This window comes from Oryctolagus cuniculus, chromosome 9 (assembly GCF_051225735.1).
Source record: "Oryctolagus cuniculus isolate XC-2025 breed Fujian yellow rabbit chromosome 9, ASM5122573v1, whole genome shotgun sequence".
Lineage (NCBI taxonomy): Eukaryota > Metazoa > Chordata > Mammalia > Lagomorpha > Leporidae > Oryctolagus > Oryctolagus cuniculus.
Window position 1 is genome coordinate 129,372,195 of NC_142875.1, and position 27,299 is coordinate 129,399,493.

Here is a 27,299-nt window from a genome sequence, read left to right on the forward strand (position 1 = left end):
CAGTTGCCTGGAGTCTTTGTCAAAACAGCAAAACAAGAGAGTTTCTTTTTTTCTGAACAGGATGGTTCTTATAAAAATAAATACCGATACTTATATTTGCATGCAAAATCAAATATTTATGGGGCTCATTGCAACAGAATCCAAAACAAATTGTCTCTATAATTTCATCTTCAGGCAAAATTTTTGCTTTAAAGAAAAACAGTGAATTGATATAAAACCTTTTTCTAATATAAAAATTATAAAAAATTTCCAATGACTGCAGAGTATAATTCCTTTACTTGTTTTGCAGTGAGCCATCTGATTGTGAAAGACAGTCTTGAAAGCGTAACTTTATTTCAGGGGCCCTTTTGAAAATTATTTCTTTTTCTGATGTAATTTGAAAATTATATTGGCCCCAAATTTATCCCCATCCCCCCATTGGAGTAGTGGTCCGTGGTTGGTTTTCAGCCTGAGGGAATGGTACTGTTCTTGATAGTTGTTATAAGGAAGTTCAGCTTCTTAAAGGATGTGTCAAGCAGTGTGTCAGGCAAAGGGTAGCACACATGATGAATGACTGTGTTCTTCTCATTAGTATTTATTTCATATTATTATATGTCTGTATATATGTTTTTGCATGTTTTAAAAATGTGGCAGAAAGTGGGTGGGGGATGGGGGAGAGGGAGAAAGGGATACAGGATGGAGAAAGAAAGAGAGAGAGAGAGAAAGTTTCCATCCACGGGTTCCCTTCCCAAATTAACCACAACAACCAGGGTTGTGCCAGGAGCCAGGAACTCCATCCGGATTTCCCACATGGGTGGCAGGAATCCATGTAGTTGGTGCCTGTCTCTCCTGGTTTCATGGACTCGCTCATAAAGGAGAACATTCCCAGAAAGAAGGCAGAGGTTATATACTGTTGTTTCAAGAGTATAACATACACCCAGCTGAGTGTCTTCTGCTGTGACAGCTAAAATCATGACCACTGTCCATAGTGCTTGCAAGCGTGTGGCAGATGGGTGTGAAGTGTACGGCGGCACTTGCAGGGTTGGTGTAGACAGATCCCTAGAGCACTAGGGTAGTAGGAACACACTCCAGTGTTGTTGGCAGAAGCAGTTTTCCATAGTGCGGTTAGTCGACCTAGACAAGATGTATGAGGCTAACTGCTCTCATGCCAGCACAGGCATCATGTTCTGGCAGGGTATCTGCTACAAGATGTGTGACCAACAGTCATGTCTGCAGGCTGTTCAAAAGCTAGACTGTGAGTTGCTGGAAGGCAGGTATGTGGTGTTACTGATCCTTGCGTTTGCGCAGTGCTGACACCGGGACTTTAATCTCCGGAGGGAGCTCTACCAGTGCTTCCTGAATTGAACTGAATTGATGCTGTCCCTTGACACTGGGCTTTTGCAAAGTAAAACAATAATGGGAGTTGGTGCATGCTGTTGTGACAGAATACAAATGTAACAATAAAAGGGTTACTCCAAGATGTGGAGTAGTGGCTAGTGTTTACTAATGTATAGGATAGTGATAAACTGATTTTTTTTCCACCAAAAGATACAAGTGAGATTGAGCAACAGCTCTCTTTGCGATGCCAAGCAGAACAAAACCAAACCTCTGCTCTTCCTTCATGAAGCTAAAAATGAGTGTAATTTTCTGGCGCATGCAGAAGATGGACTTTACTATTGCCTATTCTTTTGCTATGAGGTAAGACAGCGAGTAAACTTTACCTAGGATATTCTGATAAAACTTTGATTTCCCTTAAAATTCCATCCCTCAAGGTGTCTCGGTAGCTTTTCAAAAGGGAGATAAATAATCTTGCCAGTCATCTCAAAATCAGTCTGACTTTCTAATAGTTTTTTAGAGAGCAAAGGAAACAAAAGATATAATTGAAACAACTGGGAATGTTATTTACATCTTGAGCGAAAACAACAGATATATTTTATTAACAGCAGCAGTGGGCAGGTTTTTTTTTAAAGATTTATTTATTTACTTTGAAGGTAGAGTTACAAAGATGCAAAGGCAGAGAGAGAGAGAGGTCTTTCATCTGCTGGTTCACTCCCCAGATGACTGCAATGGTCCGAACTGTACCAGTCTGAAGCCAGGAGCCAGGAGCCAGTGTAGTGCCTGGGAGACCACAGTGATGGTTTTAAGTAGTTGGATCCATGCCTAAAACCTGAATTGAGTTCCCATTTTCAGTAAGACCCAGCTTTGGCTATTGTGCGCCTCTGGGGAGTGAACCAGCAGGTGGGCATTCTCTCTCTATCTCACTGTGTATCTTGAGCCTCTCAAATAACTAAATTTAATTAAAAAATAAAGAGCAGCAGCATATCCCACAAAATCATGTTTCAACAGAGTGGAAAGCCTGTGTGACAGCTTCAGTGGTGTTAAAATGCAAATTTGATCATATCTGCTTAATTTCATTTTTCATGTTGAATAGCTGAAATAGTTAACAGAAAATTTACACTTGCAACAGCAGAATAAAGTGTTCATTTACTTGTTTCATTCTAAGGGTTTGTACATTCTTGTTTCAGGTCCTTCGGTAATGATCTATGTTTTTAACATCTCCTCAGTCAAGAGAGGGCTCGTATTACTTTGATTCTTCATTCCCTGAACCAAATTAGATCTAGATTTTAAAAACATTTATTTGAAAGGTAGAGTTGCATGAAGAGCAGGGAGGGAGGGAGGGAGGGAGAGAGAAGGAGAGAAGGAGAGAAAGAGAAGGAGAGAGAGAGAGAGAGAGAGAGAGAGAGAGAGAAATCTTCAATCTGCTGGCTCACTCTCCAGATGGCTGCAACAGCTAGGACTGGACCAGGCTGAAGCAAGGAGACTGGAACTCCATCTGGGTTTCCCATGTGAGTCAGGGGTCCAAACACTTGGGCCATCTTCTGATTTCTCAGGTATATTAACAGGTAAGTGTATCATAAGTGGAGCAGCTAGGACTTGAACTGAAGCTCAGGTGGGATGCCAGTGTCACAGGCATCAACTTAGTCTGCTGTGCCACAGTGCTGGCCCCTAGATCTAGATTTAAATTCCATAAAGATCTGACCTTGTTGGCTTTGTGGTTTTGGGCAAAGTATCTGGTTTCTTTGAACTTCAGTTTTATCATTGGTAAATGAAGGTAATATTTACTTCACAGTGTAATTATGTGGATTAAATAATGTATAATATTGAAATAATTAGAGTCCAAGGACCTATGATACTTAATAAACACTATAGTCCTTCAAATTCTATGTTTTATCTATTTAAATTTTTTTTATTGTTTTTCCAACATAATTTGGATTAACTGTTGGAAAGCCCAGTGGCGAGTGGGTGTGGCCTGCTTTTCCTGTTTGAGAATACTTGGCAGGAGTAATTCCCATTCCCTGGAGACACACAACTCAAGCAGAAGACATTCCGTTGTGAACACTGAAAATGGAAGTCAGCTTGCTGCTTCTGTTTTTGGCTGTTTCTCACTCAAGGCTACTCACCACTTTATTTTTCACACATCTTCTTTTCCCCGTCTTGAGTTAGTGTACTAAGAAAAGGCGTGTTTCTTAGACTTGAGAGTTCTCAGGAAAATGACAGAAAGATTGAAGCTCATTTTCAGTGGGGAGGGGGTAGAAATGATGGTCAGGGTTTGGTGGCCAAGTGAAACGTGAAACCAGCTCTTCAGGCTGGGAGGCTCACAGAGGAGAGGGCAGGGAACAGCAGATCTTGAATATCACATTTCTTCCTAGGGGAGGCGTTTGCATCATGTTCTTCACCAGTGTTTTACCCCAGCATTTATTGGCAGAATCTCTCCTTTAAACATCGCTAGGCAATGGCTGGCTTTCTGAGTGCTGACACTGAGAACTGATGTGTCTGGCTATCATTTTACCCTCTGCTGTGCTCACCTCATCCACCTGAAGAAAGGGTCATGGTGACAGCAGGTACATTGACTGCATACAAGGAGCTTTGTCATGTGTTTTCCTGCAAAGCATGGATGAGCGGTCTTTGTCTCTGTAGACCCCTGTCTGCAAATCTCTGCCTCTGAAGAAAATATGATAAAAAAAGAAAAATAGCTGATCATAGTGTTACTAAGAATATGCATATATAGATGTGTTTAGGCAGATTATTTACATTTGCATTATTGAAACTTTACATTTCCACTATTGAAATTCATTAAATTTTAATTTTGTTGTAATAATTTATATCAGATGTGCACATTGAAAAAATAATCTGTGCTTAGTGTCTCCACATCATGCTTAAGCATCATGCTTGAAGCTGATTAGCGTCTGTGTTCCATTTCCACTGGACACCAGTGGCCTCACCAGGGTCCCTGGCATTCTTCTGACTATCACGTCCTATAGATCTTTCAGGAGCCACTCACTTTGCCCACAGGCAGCAGAGTCACAGCTCCATCACTGCTATGGTGAAAGGTCCATGTCTCTGCTGTTGGTTACCCCTTTCGTTGGGCCATTGCTTGCCTCATTCCTGACACTAAATTCTGAGCTTTTTGAGTGCAAGAGTTAAGCCTTGTTTACCTTCTTTGTAATCCTTTTTTAGTTCTTGGGACACAGTAGACATTTTCTGAATATGGATACATGAGTAATGAATGCTAGGAGGTGAATCGCAAGTTGTCATCTTATTCCTCCTCCCTTCTCCTGGCATCACCGAGTGGCCCAGGAAGGCATGGAGGCCTGCTGTAAGCAAGCTCCTTTTAGGATGAGGCTGAGATACAGGAACTGAGCCAAAGAGGGGTGGAGATAGTTCAGCACACAATCAGTTTGGATCAACTGAATCTTGTGTCGTTAAAATTATGTTCAACCAAGACACACAAATGCCTCACTCCACGTCTCTCATTCCCTCTCTTTGTGTTGATTTGTGAGTTTAGTTTACAGAGAGCTGTTGCTAGGGGACAGATTTTCTCAGGTTTCTGTTTAAGATATATGCACAAAGAAGCCACGCAATTTGCAAGAGCAGCCCACAAAAAATATTGTGTGGAGTCTTATTCCATTATCAAAAACTCAACATAGCATCAAAATTGAGACAGTTTGGTTCAGTTGTGCGTTAATCCCATTGATGGAGTGAGTGGGCCTTCAAACTGACTTGTGTACAGGGTTCAGGACAGTAGGAGATTGCTGAGATTGTCGCTAAGTTATTCATTCAGAAAACACAATTGGCTGGCGCTGTGGCTCAATAGGCTAATCCTCTGCCTGCGGTGCCGGCACCCTGGGTTGTAGTCCCGGTCGGGTCACCAGATTCTGTCCCGGTTGCCCCTCTTCCAGTCCAGCTCTCTGCTGTGGCCCAGGAGTGCAGTGGAGGATGGCCCAAGTCCTTGGGCCCTGCACGCACATGGGAGACCAGGAGGAAGCACCTAGCTCCTGGCTTCGGATCAGCACTGTGCACCGGCTGCAGCAGCCACTGGGGGGGTGACCCAATGGCAAAAGAAGACCTTTCTCTCTGTCTCTCTCTCTCTCACTGTCCACGCTGCCTGTAAAAAAAAAAAAAAAAAAAAAGAAAGAAAAGAAAACACAATTGATGGGGTACATTCTTAACAGAAAGAAGTGCAGTGATTCATAAGGTGCCCTCACCCTGATGAAGTTCATGGCCTGGTGGTAGAGAATGACACAGCTGTCGTAGGTCAACATCAACCAAGTAATAGCACCTTCATTGCTTGGTTTGATCCAATCCTACTAATGAGGTGTTCAGTAGAGAAGAGTTTGGGAAAGGTGGATGGGAGCTAAGGAAAGCATCCTGGAGATGAGGAAGCTGAGGCATGAACAGTGTGCATGCCAAGATTGGAAGAGATGAAGGGAGACACTGACGTTCCAGGCTGAGAAGGAAGAAGGAGCCCTGACAGTGAAGTGAAAGACAACATATGTGTAGGACACAGCACCACTGTAATGGTGTTTTAGCATAAAGTACGAGGCAGAGAAGCCAAAAGGAAGAAGCTGGGAAGAGTGAGAGCAGTCTGGCCTCGGAAGGGCCCATCTCCCACTGGCTGTGTGGTCTCCAGGCCTGGGCCCCCGTGTAGCATCATGCCTCTTCTTGGGCTGGGATACAGATTCTCCTTGTCTTTTTTTTCCTCTTTAATATCCTGAATGCATCCTGTTGTCTTTAGAAGAGTGGACTGAAACAAATGTACTGAAATTGAAGCAGAGACCCACATTTCATACCTTTGTGTGTTAGTCAATGTGTTGTCTAAAACATAACACTTAATCTCAGTTTTGCCATGGTTCTCCCATTTATTGAATGTAGCAAAAATCTGTAAGTCTATCCTTTTTTTATTGTTAGTTTTTCTAATTAATACTTTTTGAATTTAAAAAACATTTTACTAAAAATTAAGTTCATATTTTAAGTTTCTCAATAATGTCAATGATACACATGTGACTTGTATAAAATATTATTTGTTTGCCAATAATCTTGGGAGTCACAGTGTTATTCCTAATCATACACAGTAAAGACAGATAATGCAAACTTGTTGAAGAAATATGAGAATCATGTTCTACTTCAAAATCAATAATAGTTTTTTTTTTTTTTTTTAGATTTTATTCATTTATTTAAGAGGTAGAGTAACAGACAATGAGAGGAAGAGACAGAGAGAAAAGTCTTCCTTCTGTTGGTTCACTCCCCAAATGGCTGCAATGGCCGGAGCTGTGCTGATCTGAAGCCAGGAACCAGGTGCCTCTTTCTGGTCTCCCATGTGGATGCAGGGGCCCAAGGACTTGGGCTATCTTGTACTGCTTTCCCAGGCTACAGCAGAGCGCTGGATTGGAAGAAGAGCAGCCGGGACTAGAACCAGCGCCCATATGGGATGCCAGTGCCACAGGCGGAGGTTTAACCTACTGTGCCATGGTGCCAGCCCCTTTTGTTAGTTTCTTGTAACTGGAAACAAAAAATCTGAATTAAGCATTGTGTTTGTCTACAGTGTTCATTATTATCTGTATCCTTAATTTCAGTTTCTATAATTTCATGTATTCAAGAGTTTTCTAGAAAAAATAAAAGTATTGGATATTTCTATTAATAAATTATATATTATATATGCATATAGCACATATACACAAATGAAATTATGTTTATATATATTATAAATATGTATGTACATACATATATGTGTGTGCATACCCAGATAGTAGTGGGAATATAGGAGTAAATGTTTTGGGGATTTCATCCAGTACTTGAGAATGAAAAAATATTTGTCTTAGGACATCTGGACTCTGCTATGGCCGGTGAAAGCAGCAGTGGACGGCCCAAGTCCTTGGGCCCCTCCACCCGTGTGGGAGACCCGGAAGAAGCTCTTGGCTCCTGGCTCCTGGCTTCGGATGGGCGCAGCTTAGGCCATTGCGGCCAATTGGGGAGTGACCCATTGGATGGAGGACCTACCTGTATCTCTCCTTCTCTCTCTCTCTCTCTGCCACTCTTCTCTCCACCTGCCTGGAGATTAGACCAAGGTCATCATTCCTATACATGCCTCAAAAGTCAAACATGTTTTACATATAAAGCCCACGATAATGTGAACTACATTCCAGATGAACCAGAGATACGGCAAGCCAACTTCAAGGTCAAGGATGTCTGCAGATGCCACTTGATTGATACAGGGTGAGACTATAAGTCAGCTACAGCTGTGTTCCTGATAAACATTGTCTACAAAGAAGCTGAGACTACTTTGAAGCAGGACAAAAAAACAGAGCTGCTTGTAGAAACCTGGAATACTGTGCCAAGTCCCAGAGCCTCCTATTACACCTTGTGGATTAAGCAGAGAAATGACACAATAAAATAAATTTTATTCACTGTCAAAAAAAAAATAAATCTTTTTTAAAAAAGGAAAATCTGCAAGTAGTCTCATTAAACATAATACGAATTAAGTAAATTAAAGGATGCTGCAGTAATACCCTGCGGTTCTAACCTTGTTGATTAATATTCATCATCGTCCTTGGAACCTCTGCACCCTGGCCCAGTGCTTCGTTTATGTCAAGAGCTCAGCAAATATTTGTTGTATGAATGGATGAAAAACAGAGTAGTCTTTCAGTCTCTTTCTTTGTGTTAGTGCTGGTCTCAGTTTAGGGAATCTATTCTTTTTTTCTTTTTTCTTTTGACAGGCAGAGTAGAGAGAGAGAGAGAGACAGAAAGGTCTTCCTTTTGCCGTTGGTTCACCCTTCAGTGGCCACCATGGCTGGTGCGCTGAGGCTGGTGCGCTGCGGCCGGCGCACGGTGCTGATCCGAAGCCAGGAGCCAGGTGCTTTTCCTGGTCTCCCATGGGGTGCAGGGCCCAAGGACTTGGGCCATCCTCCACTGCACTCCCTGGCCACAGCAGAGAGCTGGCCTGGAAGAGGGGCAACTGGGACAGAATCCGGCGCCCCGACAGGGACTAGAACCCGGTGTGCCGGCGCCGCAGGTGGAGAATTAGCCTAGTGAGCCGTGGTGCTGGCCGGGAATCTATTCTTTTGCTCACTGCATGTTTTCATTACATCTTACTCTCATGTTTTCTGAATAAGTGTGTGTTCTATAAAGTAAATAAGCAAATGCAGGCATATCATACTTATTCTCTTGAATTCATTTCGAAGGCTGATATAATTGTAAATTGCAACTTTGTTTTAAAACTGTTTGAAATAGAAAGGGTGAGTCCTTCAGAATTATGTGTAGTCACTGTGGTACCTGCTAGTCTGGTGGGGTTTTGGAGCACGTTGCAGTTTTTTAAAAATTTTATTAATATGAGAGAGAGAGAGAGAGACAGAGACAGACAGAGGAGGGATGGAGGGAGGGAGGGGAAAAGGAACAGGAAAGGGACAGAGAGAAGGAGGAAGGGGGGAAGGAAAGGATCTGCTAATTCACTTCCCAAATGGCTGCAACAGCCAGGATCGAGCCAGGCTGCAGCCAGGAGCCAGGAGCTGCTTCTGGGTCTCCCAAGTGGGTGAGGGGCTCAAGCACTTGGGCCATCTTCCAGCACTTTTCCAACGTATTAGCAGGGAGCTAGATTGGAAGTGGAGCAGCCAGGACTCAAAATCTTGCCCATTTGGGACGCTAGTGTCACAGGTGGTGGCTTAACCCACTACGCTACAATATTAGTCCCACATTGCAGTTCTTTTTTTTTTTTTTTTTTTTTTGACAGGCAGAGTGGACAGTGAGAGAGAGAGAGACAGAGAGAAAGGTCTTCCTTTGCCGTTGGTTCACCCTCCAATGGCCGCCACGGCCGGCGCACCGCGCTGATCCGATGGCAGGAGCCAGGAGCCGGGTGCTTTTCCTGGTCTCCCATGGGGTGCAGGGCCCAAGCACTTGGGCCATCCTCCACTGCACTCCCAGGCCACAGCAGAGAGCTGACCTGGAAGAGGGGCAACCGGGACAGAATCCGGCGCCCTGACCGGGATTAGAACCCGGTGCGCCGGCGCCGCTAGGCGGAGGATTAGCCTAGTGAGCCGCGGCGCCGGCCTACATTGCAGTTCTTAAAGAGGACGTTTGGGATGAAAATACTGATGGTACATCAAGAAACCAAGAATTTTTCTCATATGTTTATAATATAATTTTGCATATATAATATATATTTCACATTTAAAAATATATATTTTACATATATTGTTATAATTTACTCATTTGACAGGCCCACTGACAAAAGAGAGAGAGAGAGAGAGAGAGAGAGAGAGAGAGAAAGAAAGAAAGCTATCAAGAGACAGTATCCATCTGCTGGTTCACTCCTGAAATGTTAGAACAGCAGGGGCCAAATCAAAGCCAGGAGCCCGGAACTCCATCTGGGTCTCCCACACGGGTGGCAGGAGCCTAAGCACTTGTGCTACCCTGCTCTGCCTTCCCGGATTCATTAGCAGGGAGCTGGATTGGAAGCAGATTAGCTGGAACTCTAGTAGGTACTCTGAGATGGGATGCTGGCTTTGCAGCAGCTTCACCCACTGTGCCATAATGCCAGCCCCAGTTTTTATTTATTTTATCTTTGACATAGTTAGACAAGACCCACTCTTTTTGTAAATGAGTTAAATCTGATGCTGCAGGGGTTTGTCTTGTTCACTGCTGGTATTTCAGATACAGGGAATTTACTGGAATACAGCAAGCGTTCTTTGTTCAATGAATAGACAAGTCAGAGAAAAGCACAGATTATAGAAGCCTCAGGGTGAAAGAGAAAAACTGGCATTGAACAGGTGAAAATTGTTTCTTTGTGATAAATATCTCAGAGTAGGCATTCTGCAGAATTCGTTAAGAGCAGAGCAAAGATTCCCTGATTCGCGACGAACTGAAATTCTTTGTCATTTCTAGCACTGACAGCTTGAACCTGGCACTTGTAATTGGAAGTATCATAAAGTGTAAACAGTATTACAAGTCCGCAAACCACTTAGCGACTCTCGTAATTAATCTGGGTGTGACCGGAATGAATAAGGACAGAAGAGAGGAGGCAGTAACTCAGATCTACGTGAAGGCAGTAGATAATTCAGGATGGCTGCGTTAGAGCCGTTTCCCTCCATCACATCTGATTCCTCAGTGAGGAAGATTGTGAAGCCCGTAGTAGAGCCCTATGATGTTTGTTGTGTGTGTGTGTGTGTTGTGTGTATTTATGCAGAAATCCTGCTTGCTATAGTACATAGATTTCTCTTTTCATGGTATAGTTTCCATTGCTGTCAGTTAACACTTTCAGTGTCTTTACAGACATTTGTAGGAAAAGTAACAAATTTAATCCTCAGTCTTCTTTGAATAGTCTGTAAATGAGTGTCTTAGTCCCATGTCCGTAAGAGACAGCTGGGGTATTTAGTGTTTCTTCTACTGCAGGGTCTTACCAATGATGATTTCTGTTTGGATGTGTGTTTTTACGTACAAAAATCTCATAGACTTACACTGGATCTTTGGGTATTTCTTTCGTCTTTTGAATCCATCTCTGAAATTTTCTCAGGTTTGGGTGGTGATAGCACTACTATTAAAACTTAAATTGGTTTTGAAAAACCACGCTATACTAGCAGCAGTAATAGCAAGATATCACGGTGTGTACCAGGTGCCGAACATCGGTCTACCGATTTTTATGTATGTGAACTCATTCACTTCCTGGGTTGAGCTTGAGGAGGACTATGATTTCCCCCTCTGACAGTTGGGAATCTAAAGCAGAGAGTTGTTCACTACCCACTGAAGGCCACATGGGTGATGAGAGGCAATCTCGGATTTGAGTTCAAGCCATTGGGCTTGATAGTCTGAACAGTTCAGGATGAAAATGCCTCTCATCCTTAACTTTTTTTCTCGTATTGATAAGGTGATTGTAGCTTAATACTTGCCTTGCTTCATCTCCTTAAATCTCCAACTGATAATTTTCAGAAATGGAGGTTAGTCAAGCCATCTACTTTTCAGGCACATTAAGAGATCTATTTTGTTACAAGCCTGCATCAGAAAGTTGACCAAATGAACATGAAGTTGTTAGCAGAAGTATAAATTGAGAGCTGTTGTAAAGCTTATAAACATAACTCCGTCTTAGCTGAAATCAAGTACAAGTTCTATTTTGAGCTAGAGTGTTGCTCACGGTCCAAATTTACCGCTGCTGAAGCTCAAGAGATTGGATCAGTTCTGAGGGGATTAATCTGTTAAATCCATAGAACTTTTAGTGCTTTCAAAACAATACAATTTTAAGTTTGCCAACTTTACTTTCTGTGTCACACATCCACAATGAAGTGATACTTACACACATTGAAATTTTAAAGATATATCATGAAAAATTTAATTCTCATGATGAAATTGAATTTAACTCCTGCGTATTTGCTGTCTTTTCTCTTTCATCCTCACATGTGTTTTGAACATATTGATAAGGAAGAAATAAGTTTAGCTGTAGTATGGTGACATACAGTGTCCCCATGGAAAGGCAGAGATACCCATGAAAATCTGAAAAATCTCAGTTATATTTTTGTGGAATGCAAAGTTATGTTGCTGGTCCTGGGACCTCTTCTGTCACTGATGAAGATTTATTCATTCACTGTGTGGGGTGTGTGTGTGTGTGTGTGTTTGTGTATTTATGAACTGCCTTCACTCTTCTGCTCTGTGGCCTAGTAGATATTCTGTATTCAGGATATTGAATATTACTTTTAATATTACTGCTTATCATTTATCTCCCTAGAGAAACCCTCTTCGGGGCCAGTGCTTTGGCACACTTGGTTAATCCTCCGCCTGCAGTGCTGGATCCCATATGGGCGCTGGGTTCTAGTCCTGGTTGCTCCTCTTCAGTCAAGCTCTCTGCTGTGGCCTGGGAGTGCAGTGGAGGATGGCCCAAGTGCTTGGGCCCTGCACCCGCATGGGAGACCAGGAGAAGTACCTGTCTTCTGGCTTCGGATCAGCATAGCTCCGTCTGTAGTGGCCATTTGGGGGGTTAACCAACGGAAGGAAGACCTTTCTCTCTCTCTCTCTCTCTCTCTCTCTCTCTCTCTCTCACTAACTCTATTTGTCAAATAAAAAAATGAAACGCCCTTCTACTCTTTGTATATCCTGATGACCAAAGGTCCAAGCTGAGGATTTTTTCTGACATAGATATAAAAGGTAGTAGCAGATGTCTTTGGGAGGGTTAGAATCTTAGTGAGACGCGATGTCCAAATAGAAAGCACCGGGGCAGATGTGCCGGTTGCCTTTCTTGAGATTGTAGGAGGTATTCCTGTGACTGAGTCTCTTAGTCTACTCAGGTCTCTGCTCAAAGGTCATCCCTACGGGGAGCGCCTTTAGAACCGTCCAGTCTGTAATGCCGTCCACATTGGACTCCGTTGGCTCACCTGGCTTCTTTCTCCATAGTTCTTTTCATCAGTCAGGTTTAATTTTGTCTGCTGACTGTCCCTGTCCATGGAACTCCAGGCGACCAGGGACTTGAAGGTCACTCTGGCTGGCGGCTCTGCTTACCTTGCCCTCCCTAGGATAAGCAGACCGGAATGGCTTGATGGAGATAAAGCCCGAGCAGAGAGAAGCAGGGAAAAATCAGTGAAGTGGGCAACAACACTGTCCTGCCACAACTGCTCTGCGATGGCTTATTTTCCAACAATCAACATAGGTGTATCATTTTCATCTCTCATATCATATTTTTACCATAGTTTTTTTTTCTTTTTTGACAGGCAGAGTGGACAGTGAGAGAGAGAGACAGAGAGAAAGGTCTTCCTTTGCTGTTGGTTCACCCTCCAATGGCTGCCGCGGTTGGTGCACCACACCTATTCGAAGGCAGGAGCCAGGTGCTTCTCCTGGTCTCCCATGGGGTGCAGGGCCCAAGCACTTGGGCCATCCTCCACTGTACTCCCGGGCCACAGCAGAGAGCTGGCCTGGAAGAGGGGCAACCGGGACAGAATCCAGTGCCCCGACCAGGACTAGAACCTGGTGTGCCAGTGCCGCAGGTGGAGGATTAGCCTATGAGCTATGGCGGCGCTGGCTCCATAGTTTTTCTATGTTTAGATATACTTGTACGTACCATTGTGTTACAATTACCTACAGTATTCAATACAATCATATGCTAGATTTATAGGCTAGGAACAATAGGCTATAGCATCTAGCTTGGTGTGTAGTAGGCTATGGCATCTATATTTATGTATGTATACTTTATGATGTCATATAGTGTATGCTCTGTGATGTACACACAGTGATATTCTATGATGTCACATTGTACACTCTGATGTGACACAATATATACTCTATGATGTACACAATGATACTGTGATGTCACAATGATAAAATTGTTTAATAACAGTTTTCTCAGAACATACTCCTGTTGTTAAGTGACACAAGATTGCAGTTTGAAAATGTAATGTAGTTTCTTCTTGCTTGCTTTGTTTTTGATAAGAAATCTTCTATAGTCCCTTTTTGTAATGTGTCTTTTATCATCTGTTATCTTAAGATTTTTCTCTTTATCTCTTGGTTTGAATATTTGATTATGATGTTATTTGGTGAAATGCCCTTCATGTTTCCTGTGATTGAGCCTATGAATATTTTTGCTCTGTGCATTTTATGGGAACTATGCATTTATAATTTTAATCAAATTGAGAAAACTTTTAGTTATTAATATCTGCTATTTTTTCCTTTTCTCTCCCCACTCCTTTAGGCATTCCTATTAGAAAAATATTTGGCCATTTGAGATTGTCCCACGTGTCATTGATCTTTTATATTAAAAAAATTCTTCTTTAATTCTATGTTTTATTTTGGAGATTTTCTATAGCTATTTCTTTAAGTTTGCTAATCTTCTGCAATGCCTAGTTGGCACATCCATCATATGTTTCACCTGGGACAGTCTCTTCTATTTAATTTTACTTATTTGAAAGGCAAAGGCAGAGAGAGAGATAGAGAGAGAGAGATAGAGAGAGTGAGCATCTGAAAGCTCATTCCTCAAATGCATGCAAATGCCTGTAACAGACAGGCCTGGTCCAGGAACTCCATCTGGGTCTCTTCGTGGGTGATAGGGACCCAAGTACTAGAGCCATCATCTTGTTTCTTCCTAGGATGCATTAGTGAGAAGCTGGATCAGAAGTCAAGAATCCGGAACTTGAGCTAACATTTTTATATCTGATGCATTGTTCCAAGCAGCAGCTTGACCAACTGTGCCACAATCTAAGCAGTTTCATGAACACATGGAACATGGTTATAATGACCGTTTTCATGTTCTTATGTGCTAATTCTATGTCAGTTCTGGGTTGATTTCTAAAAATGGATTTGTTGAGACTTAATTCACATGGTATACAAGTCCACCCATTTAAACTGTGCACTTCTGGGGCCAGTGTTGTGGGTCATTGGGTTAAACCACTACCTGCAACACTGGTGTCCTATATTGGAGCACTGACTTCAGTCCTGGCTATTCTGCTTCTGATGTAGCTCTCTGCTAATGCACCTAGGAGGGTAGCAGAAGATGGTCCAAGTGCTTGGGCCAAGTGCTGGTTTGTATTTTTCTGTTTCTTTGTATGCCTGGTATTTTTGATTGCGTGTTAGACATTTTGATTTTACCATGTTTCCTGAATGTTTTTGTGTTCCTCTAAATATCGTTGAACTTTGTTCTTGGACATTTTGGGTCTTGCTACTCATATTTATTAGGTGGTCTCAGAGCTGTGTTTAGGACTATTTTCCACAACTAAGACAAAATATTCTGGTAACTCTGTTCTTTGGTCCTTGAATTGCGAGGATTTCCAGTTTGGCTGGTTGGCATGGGCATTGTTTTTCTTCTTTGTTAACAACAGGGACTTCTCCCTCTTTTGGATAATTGTTTCCTTGGCTGCAGGTGATTTCCTCACATACATGTATTGTTTTCTTTGTTTTGTCTAGTTTTTAGTGTTTTAGGTAGGATGTTAAATCTGGTGTCATTTACTCATTTCAGGCTAAGAAAATAACTGTTGATTTATTATTTTGTTGTTATACTTCCTAGACTCAGTGTGTATCAGATTTTGATATAAGAATAATTTTTTAAAAGATTTATTTTATTATTTGAAAGGCAGAATTAGAGAAAGAGAGGGAGAGACAGAAAAATCTTCAATCTTGTTCACTCCCCAAATGGCCCAGTGTCAGAGGCTTGGTCAGGCAGAAGCCAGGAGCTTCTGGGTCTCCCATGTGGGTGCAGGGGCCCAAGGATTGAGCCGTCCTCCATTGATTTCCTAGGCCCATTAGCAGGGAGCAGCCAGGACTCAAAAACCAGTGCCCATATGGGATGCTGGCAATGCAAGCTGTGGCATAACCTGTTATGCCACAACATCGGCCCCTATAAGAATAATTTTTTGTACACACAAACTTTATGTCACTTTTCTCACTTATCACAAATGGATATCATCTGAATTTAGTGAAAATTAGCAGAAATTACACTTCCAAAATTCAGGCAAAGTTTTACCTATTTCCAAAAATTTAACTGCTGCTTTATTTTAGATGTTGTACTGATATGTATGATATTTGAATTGTTATTTATGTTTTGAATTTTCTGACTGAAGCAGTGCCTTTTCCCTTTTACTTTTTAGGCTGGAAATTCCATTTAGACCAAGCAACTGAACATGAGTCTTTTTTTTTTCTGTGTACCTTAATTTGTCAGCAAGCTACATTGTCCTTTTTGGCAAGTGTTAGCATAGAAATTTTGTTTTTTTGTGGGCTTAGTGTAACATGTTCTTCTGAAATTCATGAATCTTCATGGCTTGAAAAATAGCTTGCTTTAGAAATTATCAACAGATGAATGTGCAGATGTTTTGAAGCCTATTGAGGTTTTGGGTACTATTGCAGCAAGTATAAAGAGTAACTAATTTTAATACTTTTGATTATCTATGCAGAAGCTCACCATAACAGGTTCTCATTCTGTTGTGATTTATATATTTGAGAGAATTCCAACAAGTATATTTCAAAACCTTAATACATATAAGCATATTTATTTAATAGTCCTGCTTGTTCTATCATTACCAGAAGCCAGAAAAGTTTATTTTGAATAAAATAATTCATTGACATTCTGACCTTTTGCAAAATGTTATATATAATTCTGATGTCAGCCACAGCCTTCTTGTGTGCTTTGGTTCTGTGCCCAGTTGCATTCATAATCTCATCTTTGCCTTATTTCATTTTTGATGCAAAACCTAGCTCTTTTATTTGTTTCCAAAAAATCCACTCACAAAGGATTTTAGGTATTTAGTGGCTTTTTAAAAGATAAGTTATGATAGAAATTAAATCACAATTTTTGCCGGTGCTTCATCTTTATAACACTCTTGCCTTGTATAAGGGGTCTTCAGAAAGTTCATGCAAAATGTACATTGTGAAAAAATTATACATGGGTTTCAAAATGTTTTTGTGCCAAAATAAACTTTTTAAAAAAAAAAAGTTTATTGATTTATTTGAAAGGCAGATTCTTCCGGGTCTCCCACGTGGGTGCAGGGTCCCAAGGACTTGAACCATCCTTTACTGTTTCCCCAGGCCGTAGCAGAGAGCTGGATCAGAAGAGGGGCAGCCAGGACTAGAATCCGTGCCCATATGCGATGCCAGCGCTTCAGACCAGCGCGTTAACCCACTGAGCCACAGCGCCGGCCCCTTAATTTTCTTTGCTGGAGGATACAGCTCACTAAATTCTTATTTCACGACCCTAATGGGACCAGAGGTTTGGAGGATGCAAAGCTGGGCTACCATCCCCTGTCACCCTGTCACGGCCAGAGCTGCACTGATCCAAAGCCAGGACCCAGGAGCTTCTTCTGGGTCTCCCCTGTGGGTGCAGGGGCCCAAGGACTTGGGCCATCTTCCACTGCCTTCCCAGGCTACGCAGGGAGCTGGATCGGAAGTGGAGCAGTTGGGACTCGAACTGGTGCTCATGGGATGCCACTGCAGCCTGGGCTTTAACCTGATGTGCCACAGCGTAGGCCCTGGTTTGTAAATATTTGACTGTTGTGGCTCCAGCTTTATACTTTGCTTATAAAACAATCATACATTTGTTTTAAAACAACTCAACAATTATTTTTTATGGAGATAAACTAATTCTTCAAAAAATTGTGTTAGATGAAAAGGATCATGTGTTTTTGTATGAAACATATTTTAGTACATGTATACTCTATGAAGTGGATGAATAGAGCTAGTTTACATGCACATTATGTCACATGTTTGTTGTTGTCTTTGGTGAGAATACTTAACTGCTTCTTTCATGGTAATTTTCAGTAATACCAGTCCCTGCTACTAATTGTAGTTACCATGTTGTATTATAGGCCTTTGAACTCCTCTTGTCTAACTGAAATATTGTATCCTTTGAATAACTAGATGACAAAATTCCTCAACAATTTTTTAGACAAAACAGTTCATTGAATGATATCTTAAGCTCCTTTGATATCACCTAGACTCAGATTTGTTGGCTTAAATTTCACTATAGTAACTTAATTTCTTTTAAAAATCCTTTAAATGAGTATTTATAAAATAAAACCTCAAAATTTAAAGAGCTATGAAAGAAGGAAGTTATTATATAATTATACCTATAAGGATACTTAAGGAAATTCTTGGAAGAATGGAATTAAAAGATAAATTCAGGGCTGGTGTTGTGGCACAGTGAGCTAAGCTGCTGCTGGCAATGCTAGCGTTCCACGTGAGTGCCGGCTGCTCTGCCACACCCTTGACACCCTTGGGAAATCCAGATGGAGCCTTGGCTCTGGGCTTTGGCCTGGACCAGCTCCAGCCTTTGCGGCCATTTGGGGTATGAAGCAGTGGATGGAAGATTTCTGTCTCTTTCTCTCTTTCTGTGTGTGTGTGTATCGCTCTCCCTTCAAAGCAATCAATGTTAATAAAACAGTTACATTTACTTTGGTAAAAAACTTTTGAAATCCATGCATAATTTTTTCAGTATGCACATTTTTCATTAATTTTTCAAAAAGACCTGTATTGTATTCATGGATTTCAAAGTTTTTTTTTTTTTTTTGCACCAAGATAAACTCATTCTTTAATTCCATTTTCCACCAAGTACCCTTGCACACATGAGGGCGTATTTGATTGCAAAGTAAAATTATGCTTTTAAAACGTTTGTAACAGGATGAAAATTTTCTTTTGTTTTTCAATATTTTTATTCATTTGAGGGGTAGTGAGAGAGAGAGAGAGAGGGAGGGTGAAAGAATGAGAGAGAGAGAGGGAGGGAGGGAGGGAGGGAGAAGGAATGAGAGAGAGAGAGAGAGAGATCTTCCATCTGCTGGATGAAGCTGCAAGAAGAACCATCTACTGGTTTACTCCCCCAGCACCCACAACAGCTGGGTCTGGGCTAAGCAGAGTGGCAGGGACAGAACCACTTGAGCCGTCACTGCTGCCTCCCAGGATGCTAGAGTTAAAAGTGGAACCTGCACTCAAACTCAGGTAGTCTGAGTACAGAGTGCAGGTCTAGACCAAAACCTGTTCTGGAATTTTCATATTATGTATTATGTCAAACAAAGAACAACTGAAATGACAAATGTTTATATAGTATGATCAGAAATATGCAAAGCACATAGAAAATACTGGAAAAAACTCCTCCAAATTGATAAATGTAGCTTGGCTCGTGTTATGAGCTCTATATTCCTATGTTCCCCTAATTAAAAATTCCCATCAACCATGCATTTCTAAGTTATATTAAGCATTAAAGCAGCAAGAGGCAGAATTAGTTCTTTGCTGTCCATGTAACCAACACTCTAGTTTTTGTGCTGCTTTCAACCACCAGATCCTCAAATGACCTCAGATTATGGATTGGTTGTATGTTTTATAAATTGACGCAGTATCTCCAGTGTTTACTAATAATTTTGTTGTTTACCTGGAGCTTCCATTGATGCCTGAGGATGGGGTCGTGATGGGCATTTTAGCTCATTTAAAGCACTCACAGGGGTGAGTGTTTGCCACAGTGTCTAAGATGCTACTTGGGATGCCCACGTGTTGTGTTAGAGCTCCTGAATTCAAGTCCCGACTCTGTTCCTGGTTTCAGACTCCTGCCAATGTGCACCCTGGGAGCCAGCAGTGACGGCTCAAGAACTTGGGCTGTCGTCGCTCACATGCATGTTAAGCAGACTATCCAGGATTATGTATAGTGTTTGAAATTAGGATTTATGCTCAGGGCTGACTGTGATCCTACCTTAAGACTGTGGGCTGGCCAGTGCCGCGGCTCAATAGGCTAGTCCTCTGCCTGCGGCGCCAACACCCTGGGTTCTAGTCCTGGTCGGGGTGCCGGGTTCTGTCCCAGTTGCCCCTCTTCCAGGCCAGCCCTCTGCTGTGGCCCGGGAGTGCAGTGGAGGATGGCCCAGGTGCTTGGGCCCTGCACCCACATGGGAGACCAGGAAAAGCACCTGGATCCTGGCTTCGGATCAGCGCAGTGTGCTGGCCACAGCGCGCCGGCCGCGGCAGCCATTGGAGGGTGAACCAATGGCAAAAGGAAGACCTTTCTCTCTCTCTCTCACTCTCTCACTGTCCACTCTGCCTGTCAAAAAAAAAAAAAAAAAAAAAGACTCTGGGGATCACAGAGGGTTTCCAAGACACGGGGTTTTAGCAGCTGGACTTTGATGTAGAACAGAATTTTGACACAGGAATTTTCTGATTGAGGGGATTTATATCTTTGGTGTGCCTTTCCCTTTTTCAAATGTCTGTCCTCTGTTCTAGTGTCCTATGCCTTGGTAACCATCTGCATTTTAGGAGGCCAAAGGATACATAAGACGTGTAGGACTTTTTGTTTAATTAATTTAAGAGGCAGAGAGAAAGAGAGACAGGAATCACCCATCTGCTGGTTCTGTCCCCAGATGCCTACAACAACCAGGTCTAGGTCAGGCTGAAGGCAGGAGACGGGAACTTCATCTGGGCCTCCCGTGGGAGTGAAGGGACCACGTGTTTGAGCTGCCTCCCAGCGTGTGCATAAGCAGGAAGCTGGAATTCAGAGTGTGGCTAGACTGAACCAGGTAGAGTAATACACGGGAGGCAGGTGTCCTGAGTGTCATTTAACTGCTGTGCCAGGTGTCCAGCCTGGAATCTTTTCTTTGAAGAGTGAGCCTAGCCCTTTTTTGTGCTGATTGACTTGGTCCTTGTAAAGCCTTATGAATGAAAATAAACTAATAGGTTAAAAAATAGTTTTACAAGTCATGGAGATAGCATTTGAAAATATTTTGCTGTGAAGTTATACTCCAAATTTACATTGTAGTGGTCTCTCCCTCTCTTGACTAACAAGGTTCCATTTAAGTGTTAGGTTGGGATCACAATGAGTTAAGAACTCTAAGTCATCACAGAGATGTAAATCTTCCCAGGAAAACAGCCTAGGCAGCCTAGGAATTTTCATTACCAGGGAGCCATATCTTCAGTCTTTGAAGATTACAGCATCAATAAAAATTGTATACAAGCCAAGAGAAATGGCCCTTTGGAGATATGCCCTTTGCCAGGAATCAATGTTTCCCAACAGAATGTCTCTAACTGCGGCCATAAAAGATACAGTCTCAGGGTGGGAAGGAACTTAAGAGGTCGTCTGCTTTTCCATCTCCTGAGAGGACCACACCTGATCCTGGTCTGAAATATGCTCTGGTTTTGTAAGATGCCCAGAAAAAGAGATAATGCAATGTTTTCTCAGGTACTCAATTTGGTGCTCTGCTAGGTGGAGAAATCTCTCATTCTAGTTTATATTGTCCCGTGTTGATCAGCAGATATGAAGTGTTTGTCCTTGTTCCACTTCCCTCTGCTCACTCTTACCTGTTAGATGCTGTTGTGATTTGAAAGTTTCTATCTCCCTGCGGTAGTTCGTCTTTTCTTACTTTAACACAAATATGCAAGAGGAGCTCTTGGGAGAAGAAGAGGTCTATTTCAGTTTAGAGTTCTGAGGTTATGGTTCCGGGTTGGGGAGCCCTGTAGTCCAGCATTTGTGGAGGCTGATGTTGGTGGGTGTGGAGGAGCAGACACATGGTGAGCCAGCAAGCAGAGAGAGCAGCTAGGAAGAACTGCAACTCACATAATCAGACAATTCTTGTGAGAACCACCCTCTGAGGGCTTGTCCCCAGTGACCCAAAGACTTCCCACCAGATCTACCTTTCAGACACCATGATCACATCAAGTCTCCACTCATCAGCCATCAACCATGAACACTGAGGCATCAGAGTTTAAACATCTGCATGAGTTTTGGGGAGATAAGCCCCACTCAACCCATAACACCCCCAAAATTTAAATGTTGAAATCGTAACTCAGTGTGATGGTGCTACCGGGTGGTGCCTTTTGGGAGATAACTGGGTCATGAGGGTACAGCCCTCAGGAGTGGAATTAGCATTCTTATCCAAGGAACACTGGGGAGTACGCAGCTCCCTCTCCTTGAAGTAAGGATGCAGTGAGAAGCCAAGGGACGTCTGTGCAGTGGAAAAGAGCCCACACCAGAATCCACCACGCTGGTGCTCTTGTCTCAACATCTATGATCTATGGCACTGTGCTGAACAGTTCAAATGGACCAAGATAGATACCCTCAACATATTTGAAGACAATTTTTAAATTCATCTCAAGCTGCAGTATTTCTAGTATTTCTTCATAGACATTGTTTTCCCAAAGGTGTTCTTTAAGCATCTTCCTGAATTAGGAATACATTATTCCAAATCTTGGACGTCATTCATTAGCCATGACGCCGCCTCCAGAGAAGCACATACCTCTGTAGAGAGCAGGGCTCTATGTAAATAGAGGATTTGGGACCTTTGTGGAGGAGGAGAGAAAGTAGAAGACGTGATTTTGTTACTGTTTCAAACACTGGACTCAGTTACCAGGAACAACCCTGGACTGTCACAAGAGGTGAAAATAAGGGGAAATGTCACAAATAAACAGCTTCGTGCAGAAGACTCTGCAGGAGGCTGGGGAGTCGGAGAGGAAGGTGAGAGTTTCACAGACCTAGCCCCGCCTGGACATGATCGTCAGCTAAAGTCAGTCTCACTGAGATGGTGACTCCTCTCTGAGGTCTCTGCCTGACACCTTTGGGGTGATTATGATCCAGCCATTTCTGGCTGCAGTGAGAAACATGCGTCAAGGTTCTTAGACACACTTTGTATGAAACCCTGTGCTGCCAGGCTGTGCACAAACCTTGCTGTCTTTCCCCTTAGGGGTCACCGTGTCACTCCCAGCTGTGCCTGTGGGTCATCTAGCTTCCTCCAGACAGGGCTCACGGGTGTGGCTTCTCCTGTCTTTAGATGCTGCTGTAACTCTCACTGGTGAAGATTGTAGTTAAACTGCACAACACTTTTTCACACTGGTGAATTCAGATTTATCACAGAGGAAAATATAAGCATAGAGTAAATAATATCGGAATGAATGAGTCCCCCAGAATCGGCAGCACTGGGGATCCTGTTACTGCTGGCTGGGTAGGAAAACTGTGGGAATAATCGTAGGGCAGTGAACCATTTGATTAATAGGAGAAAGGGAAGGGAGAAGAACCCAGCATAGACAGAGGACTGTGAAGCAGTGAGGAAAGGCATGATTGCAGTGGTCGTCCAAGAGAACAGAGAAGCTGCATCAGCAGTCAAGCCCCTGATCTCTCCCTGTTTTATTTCTCCTCCTTGGACTTCTTTACACTCAAAGTGTTCTTTACTCTGTGGAAGGGAAGTGGGTGGAATAAGCCTCGAATCGTGTAGTTCAGGGGACCTCAAAAGGAGACCTTCAGGGCAGCACCAGGCTAACCTGGGAACCTGCTGTGTCACCAGCTTGAACCCAGATCACGCAGTCAGAGCCTGAAGCCAAACTCAGCGATCGGTCACTGGAGTCCTCCAGGTATCCTGCCTCCAGCTCAGCTGGAGACCCCCTGGGGCCCTAGATGCTGTGGTGTGCTGCCCACGGCCTCCGCAGGACCCAGTGCAGCAATGGGGTTCCTGGACTTGCCCCGGCTTGTGCCAGCTGACCCTCCTCTGTGGCAGCGTTTCTCCAGGGCTTTGTTGGTGAAGGGCTCAAGGCTCAGGCTTCGCTCCACACCAGACCTCTCTGAAGAGCAGCTGCCCGGCCCTCCCTCCCACCTCTGTGTGGGTCAGCTGGGGCCGCAGGTGCGGCGCCTCCTTGTTGACTTGCCCTTTGCTCAGTGCGGCTGCTCGCTTCTGCCATGGTGCAGTTCCTGGGAGCATTCCCCACCGCCCGCCTTACAGTTCACTGCCTGAGTCCTCCTGGCTTTCGTGTTCTCAACCCGTGCACACAATGTGGGAGGAGGAAGCGGCCCCCGAATTTCAAACAAAAGCACTAACAATGATGGGTGAGGCGTAGCTTGAGTGTCTGCTAGTGAGCAGGCAGCAAAGCGACCAAGTGGAGGTGACCCGTGAGTGGATTTTGGTAGACTCCCCCACCCCCAGAGGGGCCGCACCTCCCCTTGTGGAAAGAGCTCCATGAGCAGAGCCAACTTGGTCCCAGTTGAGAAATGTGACATTCGTTGGTCAGCGTTGCAGAGTCCCACACACTGGGGGTGTGTCTGGAAGAGGGAGGGCAAGGTTCCCGAGGGGACATGAAGGAAGCTCCGGGGCAACCTGAATCTATCGAGGACTGATGACCACAGGGATGATGAACACCTCTGTGGGACGTGGAAAATCAGCGACACCCACTCTTGCTCCCACCCCACCTGCCTCCACTGTTGAGGTACCGTGGAGCCCCGTTCTCCTGGATCTCATTTGTCACCACACAGGAGACAGAGCCCAGGCTGATGCAGACGCTGTTTCTTTCTCCCTGTCACAAGGTGATGTGAACGAGTAAATACTTTTTCAGAACAAAATGGATACTCACACTTGGTCATGAACTGACCTTGCTATTCCAGAGCCCCGCGTCACATTGGAGACTGTTTTCTTGTTAGGTCGGGTGTATGAAAATGAAGCAGAACAGAGCAAGATAAGCCCTTTCCAAAGAAGCAGACTAAAGGCACGTGGAGAGGGCAGCCAGAGAGGGCTGCCTGAGAGCTGAGCCCGGTAGAGATGTGTGCAGAAGTTAGAGGGTTCAGAAAAGAGTGGCGGTTGAGGGAGAGGCTGTCATTTTCAGGGCCTTGAGCAATCGTGACATTTCAAAGTAGTCAAAGTTGCTCTCTAAGTACTTAGATCATGGCAATTTTTGGGCAGAGATCACTCTGAGGTGGGCGAAAGTGGATCAAAGGAATAAGGGTCATGAGGGTGTCCTGGACCAGATCTGGGAAGGATGTTGTCTTTTTATGAGCTGCATTACTGTTTTAATGCAGTGAGAGTAGCTGTCACGTGAGCAGTGTGTTGATGTAGGTAGATGACAGTGCTGAGAACAGCAGGAGCTGCATTTGTGGTGTCCCTGCATGTGCTGGGCTTGGTCCTAAGCTAAAAAGGTCACCTGCTTGTAGTGAGCCAGGGCCTCTGACTCAAGTGGACTCGTCTGTCCGCTGTGTTCCCTCCAGCCGGGCTCAGGTGAGTAGACCTTCTAAGCATCATCTTTACAGGAAAGAGCCCAAATGCATGTGGTGAAGTCTAAATTTTTAGAATTCTGTTGATCATGAAATTCAAATGAACACAAAATTTCTGTTGCGTAGGAGAAGGGATTTGGGACCAAAAACTTATGACTATTTGTTAGCCTTACTCACATATTTATGATTATGTAAATGGAACTCCTATGAGCTTATAAAAATAAATGCTTACTATAAAATTATGAATCATTGCTTTTCTAATAATGCTATATGAAAATTATTCTCCAAATTTCAAATACTTACATTTCTTTTACTCTTGAACTTTAAAAAAAATATTGAGAAAAATTGGAAGGAATACATACTTTAAAACTTGGCCATTGTTTAGGGATTGGCAGTCTGTTTTTAATAGTAGCTCATTCTTTGAAATGTGGATGTTGAATATTCTATTCATCTCATTCAGAGAGTAGTATGAAAAGGCACAGTAATTTTTAAAATTAAAAAATTGGTAGTTTTTATTAATTTATCTAGGGTAAACCTAAATTAATGTTAGTGTATTGTTATTTTAAATACTCCTTAGGTGGTTGCTATTTTAATTTGTCATTCACATTTTGTTTCTCCCTTTGTTTTGAGGTTCATTTTTATAAACTACTTCAAGTTAGGAATCCTGACTAAAGATAATTTCAGTCTTTTTTCAGTTTCTCATCTCTTCATTTTCAATTTCTCATCTTTCAGTTTTAGCAGGTTTTATTTTAAGTCAAACAAAATTTCCTTTAAGAATGTTTGTTTTTATTTATTTGGAAGTCAGAGCAATAGAGGGAGATACCGAAGGAAGGAAGGGGCAGGGGGAGAGAGAGGAAATAAACACTTTCCACTTGTTGGTTCACTCCCCAAGTGCCTTAACAGCTGGTGATGGGCCTGGTTTAAGCCAGAGGCCCAAACTCCATCTGGGTCTCCCATGTGGGTGGCAGGGACCCAAGTGTTTGAGCCACTGCCTGCTGCCTCCCTGTGCGTGAGTTAGCAGGAAGCTGGGTACAAAGTCGCACAGCTGGAACTTGAGCCACGGACTCTGATATGGGATATGGGCATTCTAAGCAGCAGATTAATCTGCTGAGCCACAGTGCCCACTCAAAACCAGATATTTATTATGAAATTCAAAACTCACTGACTACACAGACTCCTGTAGTTTCTACTCCTTTTTTTTTTTTTTTTTTTTTTTTGACAGGCAGAGTGGACAGTGAGAGAGAGAGACAGAGAGAAAGGTCTTCCTTTGCCGTTGGTTCACCCTCCAATGGCCGCCAAGGCCAGCGCGCTGCGCTTATCTGAAGCCAGGAGCCAGGTGCTTCTCCTGGTCTCCCATGGGGTGCAGGGCCCAAGCACTTGGGCCATCCTCCACTGCACTCCCTGGCTACAGCAGAGAGCTGGCCTGGAAGAGGGGCAACCGGGACAGAATCCGGCGCCCCGACAGGGACTAGAACCCGGTGTGCCAGCGCCACTAGGTGGAGGATTAGCCTAGTGAGCCGCGGCGCCGGCCTCTACTCCTTTTTTTACTTCTGAAATAAATGCCTACCATCAATTGACTAGAGACTATCATTTGGTGCATCTCAAATGTACAGGAGATGCAAAGAATTGTACAGTGGGACATCACTACTTTTGCCCTTCTGGTCTGTGAATATGTTGCCTTGACTCTATTCTTTGTAAGTTAACCTCTGTTCAAATATTTGGGACTAAAAAATGTTTACTTATTGTGATTGGATCTGCTAGCTGCCCCCCAAGGCAATCCCATTTCTTCCCAGCCTCCCTGGCTGTGGGGTGACTTGAGTTTTTGCCAATGGAATATGAACACAAAAGATGGGGGCCTTTTGGGGCTTCATTTCCTTCCCATAAGAAGCTTCAAGTCAGCCTCTGCCAGGCACATCAGGGTAGTGTCCCTGGGGATCCCCAGAAACCATGTTGGGGGGACCTGGGTCCCAAATGACGGTGTGAAGCAGAGAAGCCAGCCTACCCTTTCCTGGACTGGTGGGAGAAATGCATTTCTCTCTGGTGTTTTCTTGCCTCTGTAGAGTTGGGTCTCCTTGATGCAGTTCTAGCTTAATATATTTCCATTAATCCATATTGGAAATACTATTTATAGAATATTATTGTGACTTTTTCAACTTGATATTGTTTCTGCAAGAAAAATTAGACATTTTTGAAGTTATATTCTTATTTTAAGAATCACAGGTATCCAGTTAAACATACTTTGAAAAATAAGTCAGTTACTCTAGAAATAGACTCTGTTTTCCTATTGTGGGTTTACCACTGAGTTAAATACTAGGGGATATAAAATGTGTATATGATATCATTATAACTTTGAGAGAAAACAAATATTTTTAATTGTATTATAAGACTGAAGGCACTTTAAAATTCATGGAAAGTAAAATGAAAAGAAGCCTATTTTGGTGCAAAAATGTTTGAAAACTCTACAAGGTTTTTATTGTTTTTTTTTTTAAAGGATTTATTTATTTATTTGAAAGTCAGAGTTACACAGAGAGAGAAGGAGAGGCAGAGAGAGAGAGAGAGAGAGAGTCTGTGAATATCTGCTGGCTCACTCCCCAGA

The 27,299-nt window shown here is 43.1% G+C and overlaps 1 protein-coding gene across 43 annotated transcripts in view; it reads left to right on the plus strand.

The window, feature by feature from the left end:
- LOC103348950 (uncharacterized) overlaps positions 1–27,299 on the plus strand; it is a 395,863-nt gene that overhangs the window by 133,920 nt on the left and 234,644 nt on the right. For 5 of the 43 annotated variants that reach the window (XR_016213130.1, XR_016213135.1, XR_016213134.1 and 2 more), the window contains one exon: positions 7,140–7,457. The exons of 27 other annotated variants lie outside the window; for them this stretch is intronic. The gene's annotated coding sequence lies outside the window, so the exon portion shown is untranslated. 11 more of the 43 variants (XR_016213128.1, XR_016213113.1, XR_016213104.1 and 8 more) reach the window with 9 other exon arrangements.